Consider the following 13,871-nt stretch of genomic DNA (forward strand, 5'->3'; position numbering starts at 1 on the left):
TAGCCATGCATATTGCATTCGTATTTTTTCTGGTGGAGCCGTCTATCCGGAGAGGAAAGTACCCTAATTAGGCGAAATCTCTTATGACCGCTCGTTTAAAGACTTGTGGGATCAAGAAGCTCTAAGAGTACTGTTTGTGGGAAACTAGATAATTGCATTGTATTTTAGTTTTTGATTATTGATTTGATTGACTAACGGTTTTTGAAAATTTGATTGCACCTAGTTTGATTATTCTTGAGAGCCTTTTCTTCTGACATAAGGGTCACTCAAACTAGATCCAAGTATTAACGGTATCTTTAGAACTGTTTTTAGATCTAAAGACAATTGTGATCATCCATTTTTAACAGATTCCATTTTGTGTGTGATTGATCATAGCTGGATAAAAGTTTGTGGTGTGCAGGTACAGAAGAAGGCAATTGAAGATTTGAAGAACAAGAAGATTTTTCTTATTGGTTTTCGTATCTCGTAATTTGTGCACACATCTTGATCGTCTAGGATAAAACTAGATCCTCTTTATCTTTGATAGACTTGTGATTATCTATTTGAATAAATCGGCATCTCTTTATAGTTCTCTTTCGAGATCTATTTAGATTGGTTGCGAATCTAGATCTAATTACTTTGGTAATAAGGATCTTGATTGATCTAAACCAGACAAAGGAGTTTACTTGTTAAACAGGAGATCCTTTGTCATACTCAACAAATCTTTATCTTAAATATTTGTTGACTGGTTACCGAACGACTGTGTTCCTTTACTATTTGGAAGACGATCAAAAGGAGTTGAGTGCGTAAGACTTTACATAGGTATATCAACTCAAGATAGTGATTTATGTCTTGCAATTCACGTGCGTGACCAGACGGTCGTAGACGCATGTATACTGAGGGAACTAAATAATTAGGGGTAGTATACTTGGTATCAACTATACGAAGTTGGCTTTGTACTTTGTATAGCGGCTTAATTCTGAGAGTATTCAAAACTGGACTAGGTCCCGGGGTTTTTCTGCATTTGGGGTTTCCTCGTTAACAAAATCTTGTTGTGTCATTTAGTTTACTTCCCCATTATAATTGTTTTATTATAATAAAGTAAATTACACTTGTACGTTAAATCCAAACCAATTGTCATTGATCATATTGTCAATCGGTCTTGTACCGTAACTATTATCAAGTGAATACCTTGTTGTTGTATTATCTCGACTTTGTCCATAGACGAACACACTTGGTATCAGACTTATAGGTTGAAACAAAAAACATGGTGTGTATGGGTACCCTCATAATTTCATTCAATGAAATGGATGAGGAAAGAAAGAGAAAGATAATAATGAAAAAACTCTTTTATTTTGTGTCTTACTCTCTTTATCCTTCATATAAAGGAGGATGTTAGAGCATTTCTCGAAGCGTTGGTATTTCAAGGTGAGTTGTCATGTTTTAGTATCAAAAACCATAAGTCGCTTGATTAGATTACTAGATACAACTTTGTTAGGTTAGACTAGGAAGTATAGAAATGTTGAGAGTCTTGAGACATACAAGTATTACTCTAAAGACCTGAAAAATCATTTGTCGACATCAACGAGGACATCATCCTAAAACCCGAGGTTAGAAATACAAGACTTCACTTGTTTCCATTTATATATCGTTGTTTTCAAGTCGTTAGATTGAAAACATAACATGCGAAGTTATATGCATGAAACTCTAGTATTAGAGACTTGATCATCTTATTATATGTTCAAAGTTTGAAGGAAGAATATATCAATAGTTTTAGATGTTTAGTCTAGGTATTACGAAGTATGATATTTATCTTTTGAAGATTGATGTGGTCAGCTGGTCATCCCCGTTCCTCGAAGGTTGATGCGCTCCAGTAGGTCCCAGGTTCGAGTCCCCGATGGCACAATATTGCAAAATTTGACATGGAAGGTAGCGTTATCTCAACCCCCCCCCCCCTTACGAGATAATCATCCCACTTATCCGCTTTGGCTCCCTTGGCTGGTTCTTCATGAGGCTCGCTGGTAGGATAGCACGACAACCTGTGCAACTAATGTAGTAGTACGTAGTTGGAGCTTAGCTTGTTTGGCTTCCAACTAGTTTCTTGTAATAATCTTTTTACCTAATAGTAGAAAAAATACAAATTTTTAACTTCGTAATTGCGATATCGACATAATATTTATAACTTTATACTAGATTGTGTAGTGAATTTAGGTATGATTTCATGCCTAGAAAACTATGTTTGATTACATGAGTTTAAGGAAGTGGACTTGCGAACTTGTTTCATAGTTGAAATAAATCAATATTTTTTTCACTGAAGATCTGTGGTAAGACCGATCCTTAATTACCTATATGGGGACTAAGGTAGAACAGATCCGCACTTATATTGGGACTCATGGTAGTACTGATCCCTACCTATATTACGAGTCAAGGTAGAACCGATCCTTACCTATATTGGGAGTCATGGTAGAACCGATCCCATATGCAAAAACGATTTCTATTATCACGTACACTTTAGGTTTTGTGTGATTTTGGAAATTGGTCGATATAATGAGTAATTTGAACAGATGGAAAAATGTTATCTTTTATTGTTCAAAGATATCGTTCAAGGTGATATCCCAAACCGAAATGTTTGAGAATCATTTTAAGATTTTCGAATATATATGTTTTGTTTTTCCATCAATCAAAACATGTCTCTGGAAAGATATATTAGTTAAGTGCTATCTAATATTAAGTTATCCAGGGATTTCAGTAATAAAGTTGGATATTGATTGGGATTAGACAAAACCGAATTTAGGCACTTATTGCATATCTTGAGAATTTTTTTGGTTATGAAAATTTCTAATGTCCAATCTACCTTGTTATAAATAGTGAAGTTTGTTCTTCTTATAAACTTATCTTGAGGCAGGCGCTTCATTATGTAGTCACTACTATATATAGCCGACTAATAATATTACTTGTAATATTATTTTAGAGAGGAAAGTAACCTATAGGCGAAATCTCTTACGTCCGCTAGTTTAAATACATCTTTTGGATCAAGAAGCATTTAGATAGTACTTTTGGTGGGAAACTAGAATTGCACTGTTATTTTAGTATTTGATTATTGATTTGATTGTCTAATGGTTGTTAAACCTTAATTGCACCTAGTTTGATTATTCTTGAGAGCCTTCACTTCTGACATAAGGTCACTCAAACTAGATCAAGGGATTAGCGGTAGTTCAAATATGTCTGTAGATCTGACATTGACTTGTGATCATCCATTATTAACAGACCATGTACTGTACATGACCGATCATAAGTTTGAATCAAGTTTTGTTGTGCAGGTATTTTGAAGACATTGAAGATTTGAAGACAAGAAGATTTCTGATTGGTTTCGTATCTTTGTAATTGAACTTCGTGCACAAACTTGATCGGTTGGAATCCGACTATATCTAGTTTATCTTTGATATACTTGTTATTGATAGGCTTCTGGGATTGCCTATATGTAATAACCGCAATCACACGGTGTCTAACTAGTAGACAGAGGCAAATACGGGTCGAACCCACAGGGAGCGGTGGAAATACCGTAACCAAAAACTCTAATAACTAACCAGAAATAATGTTTTGATATTTTTAGACTTAAGAATTTAAAAGAATAAAATTAAAAATAATTACTTAAATGCAACGAGGAAGAGTCGGTAACCACGGTCTATGGATTCCACTACCACTTATAATTTTACACCAAAAAGAATTCAAGTTCCAATTATGTATATATATATCTATGTATTGCAACACCTATTATTGATATAATTTTCGATCCTAAACTCGCATCTCCTAATTATAGATCATCAAATTATCTAAGCATGACCTATCAAATTATAATAACAAGGGAATTATCGAAAATATAGATTCACAATTTTCATTTGCATCGTCTAAGCATAACCCATCAAATGAATTAACCTCAGCATGGATTATCAAATACTAACAACTACAATCGCAAACTATATGAATTTATGAATTTATGGATTATCAAATACTAACAACTAAAATTGCAAACTATATGTATTATACAAAGCCGGTGTGCAACAACTTATATTATAATAAAATCAATAAACATAATTATAGACTTCAAGATTCATTTAAATAGCCTAATACCAAAATAATTCCAATTTATTTCATAATGGTCTATGCATAAAGTAGCTTTGTCCATGAACCCAAGTTACATAAAATCTAGCAAAACATAATTGTGGATTTCTCAAAACCCATCAAAAATAACAACAAAAAAAACATAATTGAATCGTATCACCATCGTCATCCGGCAATCGATCCTCTTCTTCTCCCCTTGTTTTGTCTGCTCCAAAACTCTCCGCAACACCGCCTCCTCCCAACTCTCTGGCCGTCGGCTCTGTAGCCACATCTTCACGTCCCCCGAACTCCTAAATCTCATTGTTACTGCCAGATTAGCTATGAAATTGGTCACAGACACGGAGACCTATTTAAATGTTACTACCTCACAAGAGTCTGTACATGCTGACTCTAGTGTTTGAGAAAAACCTTTCCACAATCACTAATTCTCTACCAGATGATTGTGTACTTGTGTTCCGTGATGTTGCTTATGATAAAAATACTAACTTTTCAGGTATTGGTCTAATCATGATAAACATTGCAGGTTCCTTCATTGGATGCAAACTCAAAGCAGGGTCAGTAAAGAATACAGAGGAAGCTGAAAGTTAGCTGAAAGTTTAGCATTACTAGAGGCAGTGACATGGGCAAAAACTAAAAAACGGGAGAAAATGTGCTTCATCAGTGATGCTAAAACAGTGATGGATGATATTAATTCCACTAGTAACCAATTATTTTGGTATAATAAATCAGTCTTAGAAGACTGTAAAATAATTAGTTCTTGTTTTCATTTCGTTAAGTTTGAATTTCTTGAAAGGAACAACATTATTCTGGCTGATCAAGCAGCTAAATTCAGTAGAAGGTTTAGAACCTTAGGAGAATGGATGGAAAATGTCCCTGACTTTCTCAATTCTGAATTGTAATTCTTCTTATTTTAATAAAATCTTTTTTTTTCCTAGCAAAAAAAAAAAACTATCGTCTCAGCCAACATGCAGCTCTGTCCGCAAATCCAGCCACCACTGAATTCTGAGCTCCTCCACTGGCCGAACAGAGAAGATCGGTCATCTCCTTCCATTCCGCTGCCATCTCAATCACAACAACACTTCTCGCTTTCTGACACTCTAATCACCATTGCATGCAACGGCAGCTGATTCAATCCTTTTCGCTTTTCAGTCCACATAACGACCTTGCTTTGGTCAACACGGCCATCGAACTTGTAAAGAATTGATGCGGCTTCTTCCACTGATCACAGCACTAAACATCCCCAAATTCAAGTGCTCCATCACTACTGTACGTGCCTTTACTCTCTGCTTAATGAGTTGCTCTGTCCCCTTCTTTGATAAGAACATTAGATGCTTCTCGATAATTTCTTCTGGTTGATAAGAAATGAAATGGTAGATAACTGAACACGTGACACCTATCTCCTCAATCTTCAATGCTTTACATCTCTCGGCACCATCAAGAGCCACTTACATTCTAACCTTTCAGTGCCTTAACATGCTTGGCCCTTTTGCCTGAAATATGTTGAGTTGGCTTTGATGTTGCGACCAACAAAAGTGTAAGTGAAAAATACTACAACCTCCTATTATATGGGTTCAACATATAGAAAGCCAACAAAATGGATTCTTCATTGTCAACTCCATACTTTAAGAAAATGCTACTATTAGGTCCAAAATATCAAATTTTCTTCAGATATGGCTCATAATTAATTATTATGGATTTTAATAATACCAAAACTGCCCTTTAGTATATATAGGTAATAAAACTAGGTCTAAATTTCATTTTCTGTTTCATTTTATTTTTCACTTTCTCTCTCTCATTTTCTTTTGCTCTCTTCGGATGAAGAAACAGGTCGTGAAGAAACGATTTCTAAGCGAAATTTTCAGCGAAAAATGGTTTCAAAACCTAGATTTAAGCTTTACAAACAAAGATCCTGATTATCTAAACATGAATTCGACATCAACATCACATGTTCTTCGGAGATTCAATGAAACGCAATAGAAAATGAGTGAAAATCATCATCAACAACAACTGAATCTGAAGATTCTCCCAGAAAATCAGACGAACAGGTAACATTTCAATTCAATTATGAGATTTCAATTGAATTGGTTGATTCAATTCTGAGATTTCGAATTTTTATTTTCTGAAAAATCATTTGGGAAACTTTAATAGTTTGATTTCAGTTCAAATCTGTAGAAATCATAATCAGTGTTAGATCTGTTATAATCTCACCTCTATTTTACTTTTGAGAGAAAATTTTCACAGAAAATTTAAAGAAAATTTTCTATGGTTCTTGAACAGAATTCGATCTATCTTTTAACCTCTCATCTCGATCGAAAATCGGTTTTCAAATTCGAAATATGTGAATCATTATCCGTTTTACCCATGTATTTGATATGAATTTCATTTACTTTAATTTTCGAACTGATTTGATCTCATCTTTCATGAATTTTGTTCTTTGCATATTGTTTTAAGTTCAATCTTTATTGGATTTGGTATTGAGTAGAAGCCATGAAGAATTGTTACAGTTGGTGGATGTAGAGAAGAGAAGATTGAGATGTTTGTGGTTGACTATGCTGAATTTCAGGCAGTGAAACAGATGGTGGTTGCAATTGAAGCTGCAGAATGGACTGGTGGTGAGATTAGATGTATGCTTAGGTTGCAGTTACAAAGTTCAGGTGCAAGCTAGTAAGGCAGCAGGATGAGCTGCAGTGATGATTGAGTTTAATTGACTGAATGCTTTGAGCAGAGCCAAGAAATCATAGGCAGTGAAACTGATGGTGGTTTCAATTGAAGTTGCAGAACGGACTTGGTGGTGAGATTAGATGAATGCTGAGGTCTGTCTCTCTAAATCTGAGGTCGTTGCGCCTTATTCTGCTTCTAGGTGGCACACAACAGGTACATTTATTTTTATTTTTAATTGTTTTCGTGTACCTGTCCTTCTATTCTCGATTGTCTATATAGCCCTTATAAAGGTAATACATCTATTCCAGTTTTATTATATGAAGCGAAAGTCTGTCATAAAGAAGCCCTATTCACTTGCAATATTGGATGCTAAGTATGTTGTACTAGGTTTTCGGTTATTCAAACTTGAAATCATAGTTTTTCGTTATCTTCAGGCAATATACAAAAGAGACTCTTATAAGGAAAAGAGCATTCTTATTGTTTTCAGTTCTTCTACCACAAAGGTATATAACTTATAGATGTGTAACTTTTACTTACACATACTGATTGAATGTGTATTTTTTCAAAGAATCATTTAAATCACTCTCAGACGATAATCGGATCAATATTGTAATAGGCTTGTGTTTTGCTTTCTCAATTAGTTTTGGTGCACTAAATGATATCTGAATTTGACCTTTAGCTTGTAAGCATTGTTCTATTCAGTATGCGAAATTGATAAGGTTTAGCTTGTCTTCTTTATGGTTTATAAATATAGTTGAATCGGGTCAATTCAAATCAAAGTGAAATGTGCAGATGATGAAGTTAATTTAATATTTCTTCACTTTGAACTTAATGGGGTTGTTTCATCACTTCTCCTTGAGGATCAATTCAATTTTCTGAGGCACAGTCTTCGCAATTTATGTGCTTTTGTATTTTGAAGTCACATATCTGAACTGTGTATTCATTTGAACTTTGTATTAGGAAGAGAAATGTCTATTTGTTGTAAGTTATCTGACCTTTTTTGGATGTGTAACTATTAGTTAAACATGCTAATTAGATATGTAACTTTTAGTTAAACAAGTTAAATGGATGTGTAGCTACTAGTTACACATGCTAATTAGATGTGTAACTTATATATACACATGATAGAACGCAGTTTACACAAGATGTGTAACTGCAGTTTACACAAGCATTGTATATATGTAACTGCAATTTACACAAGCATTGTATATATGTAACTGCAGTTTACACAAGATGTGCATATGAGATGTGAAGACGCTGAGGTGAAACTTTATTTCAAGCAGTGTGCGTATGAGATGCAAGCAGTGATGAGCTTCGATGCTCGTGTTGTTGGAAGTATACTGTGAAGACATTGAGGTGAAATTTTATTTCAAGTTTTTCTTACTTTTTGTTCTTTATTAAACAAGAGGTTATTTACTACTTTTCAAGTGTTTTTCATCTTTGCTTTGCATTTTTGTTTTTTCTCCTGATTTATGATTATTGAATAGCTAATTTGAACATGAACTTGTGACCCATCGATTGTTTATGTTGAGGCAAATATTTGAGTTTTTTCGTGGTTAAATGTTATTAAATGGTGGTTGTAGACTTTAGAGGATGAACAAGTATTTCGAGTGTTTACTTGAAATGAGGATGGTTAGTTATGTTATTTCAATGTCTGGGGATTATGTATTTCAATACCGATTGAGGCTTTGTTGTACATTTTATGTTGCAGGCGTTTTTTTGGACAGCTCATGTGTTGGCTTATGGAGTATCTACCTTAAACAGTTGAGTTGCTTGTAAGAAATGCTAAAAGGTCAGTCTTGTGCCTTATTATACATTTCATGTAGTTTTTGAAACATTAAACAAAATAAGCAAAATGTAAATGTGCTAGGGTAGGAGTAATAATTAGCGGATATATTTGTTGAATTCTTTGTATTGTGTTGCGTCTTCGGTAGCTGAATAGATGGTATCTGAAGACCTCTAGTTTTCATACATTGTTTCTGCTATATAATTTTTTGCAATGTTACTTGCTTACACAGGAAAATCATATCTTAGAATGTGAATGGTGACTACTACATTAGTTGACACTGATGTCTTTGAATCTTGTTAGTTTTGATGCTTTGATGAATTTTTTTTGCCAGAGGTACACAATTAGGCTCAGTATTTGCTGATTACATAAGTCATATGTATGTGTAATTCCTAGTTACACATGCTATATGCATGTGTAACTTCCAGTTACACTAGCCAGATGCATGTGTAACTTCCAGTTACACTAGCCATATGCATGTGTAACTCTTAGTTACAGATGCTAAATGCACATGCAAAAAGTGTTATTCTTATTTTTGGTAATTTTATTAACAGAAAGTTGATTCATTTTTCATGAAATATTATATGTAAGGTTCTATAGAATCTGAGAAACTATTATATGTTCTATATACATTGAAACTATTTTTGTGTTCTACGGAGACAGGAACCGCAGTCATGGTTTGCTTATTTGTGGAATTGGTCTCGCTGGAACTGGAGTTGACGCTGAATACACAAGTCAGATGCATGTGTAACTCTCAATGACACTAGATAGACGCATATGTAACTCTCGATTACACTAGACAGATGTGTGTGTAAATTCTAGTTACACATGCTAAAAAATTGTTGTAAACGAATATTAAAGTAATGCATGTATTTTTTTTATGTTTTCTTTTTGATGTCTATTTTTTGCATATATATACAAGTGTAACTTTGCATTACACATGTCATAAGGATGTGTAACTTCTGGATACACATGTCATATGCATGTGTAACTCCTGTTTACACATTCACACTGTACTTTAATAATTTCGGGCCTAGATTTAATAATTTCGGGCCTAGATTTAAATTATATTTAATTACGGGCTTGACAATATATATAAGGGTATCAAGGTCTTTTAATAATTTGGGGCCTAGATTTAAACTTCTTTTAATTAAGGGCCTCATATTATGGGTTACCCATGGGTGGGGCCTGAGCCTAATTTTCCCAAGTTATAAATAACAAGGCTGATCACTACTAATTCAAGCCCTGTCTCTTTTGGTGTCATGATTCAGTTTGGTACCCGCAAATGCCATTTTGCTTCCATTTAACCATTTGTTCTCTGAATGAGCCGAATTCACTTGTACTTTCTACAAAAGCACTAAAATAGTGTTATTAGACAAAATATTGAGTCCTAGCTAATATAAATATGGGTATAAAATGTAACACTTACGTGTTTATAAGTTATTGCTAGTCGCAATAGATCGGCATCACTATAATTTTCTTTGAGATCTATTAGTTTGATGCAAATCCAGATCTGATTATTGCAGTAATCTAAATCTTGACTGATATAACCAGACAAAGGAGTTTATTGATTTAAACATAAGATCCTTTGATGTACTCAACATAAATCTATGATTTACTTATTGAGATTGATAAAGAGGTTACCAAACAGATTAGTAATTTACTATCTGGAAGACGATACAAAAGAGTTGAGTGCTTGAAGTCTTCACAGTGGCTGAAGCAACTTACGACATTGAAGTCTATCTTAGGATTCACGAGCGCTGACCAGATTAGTTGTATAGGCGCAGGAATACTGAGTAAATTAGGTAACTAGGGGTAATTTACTTGGTCTCAACTATACGAAGTTGGTAGTGGTCTTTGTATAGCGGCTTAATTATGGTATTATTTAAAACTGGACTAGGTCCCGATGGATTTTCCGCATTTGTTTTTTCCTCGTTAACAAATCTTGTTGCGTCTTATTTTACTTCCTATAAGTATGATTAGTGTCTTAGTTATAATTAAAATTAAATAAGTTGTACGTTAATCCAACACTTGGACTGATCCCTTTAGTTTTTGTCCAATTTCAAACTTAGACTATATAAAAAGTGTGTACTTTGTGGTTTATTATCTTCTTGACAGTCTCTGCCTATATTAGATCATGCAAGGTATCATACCTATATGTTGATATCGAAAATATTATGGTGTACTTGATACCCTCGTCATTTCAGCGAATAAGTGGGTTTTTCTTATAATAAAATTTTCTTTAATACATTTTCATTCTCTTAACTTTTTTACCCTTTGTACAATTTTCAATATCAGAAACATTACCTTAATTGTGATGATGAATAAGGTAATATTTGGAAAAATCTTCGCTGGGGAAGGGAGTATATGGCCACATGCATAGATTCTCAGTAAGGATGTGTCCTATCAAAAATACCTTTGGAATGCAACCTTTGGAATTCAAAGGTTTATTAGTTTCACGCTAACTTATCTCTCTAATGGGTGGGTCTCACGAGCAGTTTCATTTGAATGTGATTAACGTTTGAAAGTGACTGATAATTTGGATGCATGTTTAAGATGACATGGATTTATATTATGCTGGAAACGTGAAAGTTAATATGTTTTGATACCAATTGAAAACGCAGGGATACCAAATACACCCAATTTTTTCGTTCGACAATCTTTATAGACAAAACTTAATACAATTGCAAGTAGACCAACGGAATGATCCTTGAAAATATGTATATAAAGTTTATATCTCAACCTCTACTCAATCAGACACAGGGTTCGTTAACCTGATTGTTAAGCAGAGTACTTGGACGATCTCAAAAATCAATATCCAAGATAAATCTAATCGTATCCAAATAATCTAATCAGAACTCTACCAAGTGATTAAACTTGTTATCTATCTTTAAAGATACGAATTCTACAAGAAACAAGTCTCGTAATCGATTACAATTAAGGAGGCGCATCTACTTAGATTGAATACGTACAAACCTGTGCAAAGCCAATTATAAAGATAAAAAATATAATGCGGAAAAGGAAAAACATAAGACACCAGAAATTTTGTTAACGAGGAAACCACAATATCAGAAAAACCCCGGGACCTCGTCCAAATATGGAAACCACGTTGTATTAAGCCGCTACAGACATTATCCTACTATCGGACTTCGGACTGGAATGTAGTTGAGACCGAACCCACCCTCCAAGCGATTCAGTTACAATGGCGCTCACTACATCTCTTGAACCTCACAAGGCTCTACACACTTGATTCCCTTAGTTGGCGTCCTTTACATCCTAAGAGTTGTTTTATCCAAAGTGAATATTTTTTATACCAATCTCCCTCTAAAAATAATCCTATTTGATTTCCATTTAGATCAAATATCAAGGTGTGGAAATATGTTTGCAGTAGACAAAGCTAGCGAACCTCACAAATCCGAAACTTACATTTCCCGAAGAGCATCCAATATTCTTAACCACCTCTCAAGAACAATTTCAAAATATCAACTAAGATTAGTTTTTGAATATCTATCTTGAGAAAACGCAAATCCTGAGATGAAGATAACTTTGCGATTTCTATCTATCTTGCCTCAAAAAGATTACGAAAACCTCGATTATAGAAAGCAAGATCAGGATACACGAACTCACAAGGTAAAGATACTCGGACATGGCTTCATAAATCCTTAAATCGAAGTCTTTAAATCATAGACCTAATTATGTTTCTCACATGAAACCTAAGTCAAGAGAGGACGACTCTAGAATCAACTAGGACACAAAGTGCTAGGGATTGAATTTCTCAGTTGAAAGAGCATATATATTTATAGTTTTTCCAAGACTAGAGGTTGGTTAGAATCCAAGCTAAGATAACATGATAATCAAGAAAACTCAGTAAGGATATGTCCTATCAAAAATACTTTTGGAATGCAACCTATGGAATTCGAAGTTTTATTAGTTTCACGCTAACGTATCTCTCTGATGGGTGGTTCTCACGAGCAGTTTCATTTGAATGTGATTGACGTTTGAAAGTGACTGATAACTTGGATTTATATTATGCAGGAAACGTGAAAGTTAATATGTTTTGATACCAATTGAAAACGCAGGGATACCAAATACACCCAACTTTTTCGTTCGACAATCTATATATACAAAACTTAATACAATTGCAAGTAGACCAACGGAATGATCCTTGAAAATATGTATATAAAGTTTATATCTCAACCTTTACTCAATCAGACACAGGGTCCGTGAACCTGATTGTTAAGCAGAGTACTTTGACGATCTCAAAAATCAATATCCAAGATAAATATAGTCGTATCCAAATAATATAATCGGAATTCTGCCAAGTGATTAAACTTGTTATCTATCTTTAAAGATACGAATTCTACAAGAAACAAGTCTCGTAATCGATTACAATTAAGGAGGCGCATCTACTTATATTGAATACGTACAAACCTATGTAAAGCCAATTATAAAGATAAACAATATAATGCGGAAAAGCAAAAACATAAGACACCAGAAATTTTGTTAATGAGGAAACCACAATAGCAGAGAAACCCCGGGACCTCGTCCAAATATGGAAACCACATTGTATTAAGCCGTTACAGACACTATCCTACTATCAGACTTCGAACTGGAATGTAGTTGAGACCAAACCCACCCTCCAAGCGATTCAGTTACAATCACGCTCCTTACGTCTCTTGAACCTCGCAAGGCTCTACACATTTGATTCCCTTAGTTTGCGTCCTTTACATCGTAAGATTTGTTTCATCCACAGTGAATATTTTTCGTACCAACCTCCCTCTAAAAATAATCCTATTTGATTTCCATTTAGATCAAATATCAAGGTGTGGACATATGTTTGCAGTAGACAAAGCTAGCGAACCTCACAAATCTGAAACTTACAATTCTCGAAGAGCATCCAATATTCTTAACCACCTATCAAGAACAATTTCAAAATATCAACTAAGATTAGTTTTTAAATATCTATCTTGAGAAAACACAAAGTCTGAGATGAAGATAACTTTACGGTTTCTATCTATCTTGCCTGAAAGAGATTACGAGAACCTCGGTTACAGAAAGCAAGATCATGATACATGAACTTTCAATGTAAAGATACTCGGACATGGCTTCATGAATCCTTAAAGCGAAGTATTTTAGTCGTAGACCTAATTATGTTTCTCACAGGAAACCTAGGTCAATAGAGGACGACTCTAGAATCAACTAGGACACAAAGTGTTATGGATTGAATTTCTCAGTTGAAAGAGAATCTCTATTTATAGTTTTTCCAAGACTAGGGGTTGGTTATAATCCAAGCTAAGATAACATGATAATCAAGAAAACTCAG

General features: G+C 34.3%; 1 long non-coding RNA gene across 1 annotated transcript; it reads left to right on the top strand.

Annotated features, from left to right (window-relative positions):
- Positions 1 to 6,959: 6,959 nt before the first annotated feature.
- Positions 6,960 to 8,002, top strand: LOC113333048. The gene is made up of 3 exons (XR_003351766.1): positions 6,960 to 6,975; positions 7,197 to 7,265; positions 7,986 to 8,002. It is a non-coding gene; the product is annotated as an uncharacterized LOC113333048 (long non-coding RNA).
- The last annotated feature ends 5,869 nt before the right edge of the window (positions 8,003 to 13,871 follow it).

This window comes from Papaver somniferum, unplaced genomic scaffold, assembly GCF_003573695.1.
Source record: "Papaver somniferum cultivar HN1 unplaced genomic scaffold, ASM357369v1 unplaced-scaffold_132, whole genome shotgun sequence".
Lineage (NCBI taxonomy): Eukaryota > Viridiplantae > Streptophyta > Magnoliopsida > Ranunculales > Papaveraceae > Papaver > Papaver somniferum.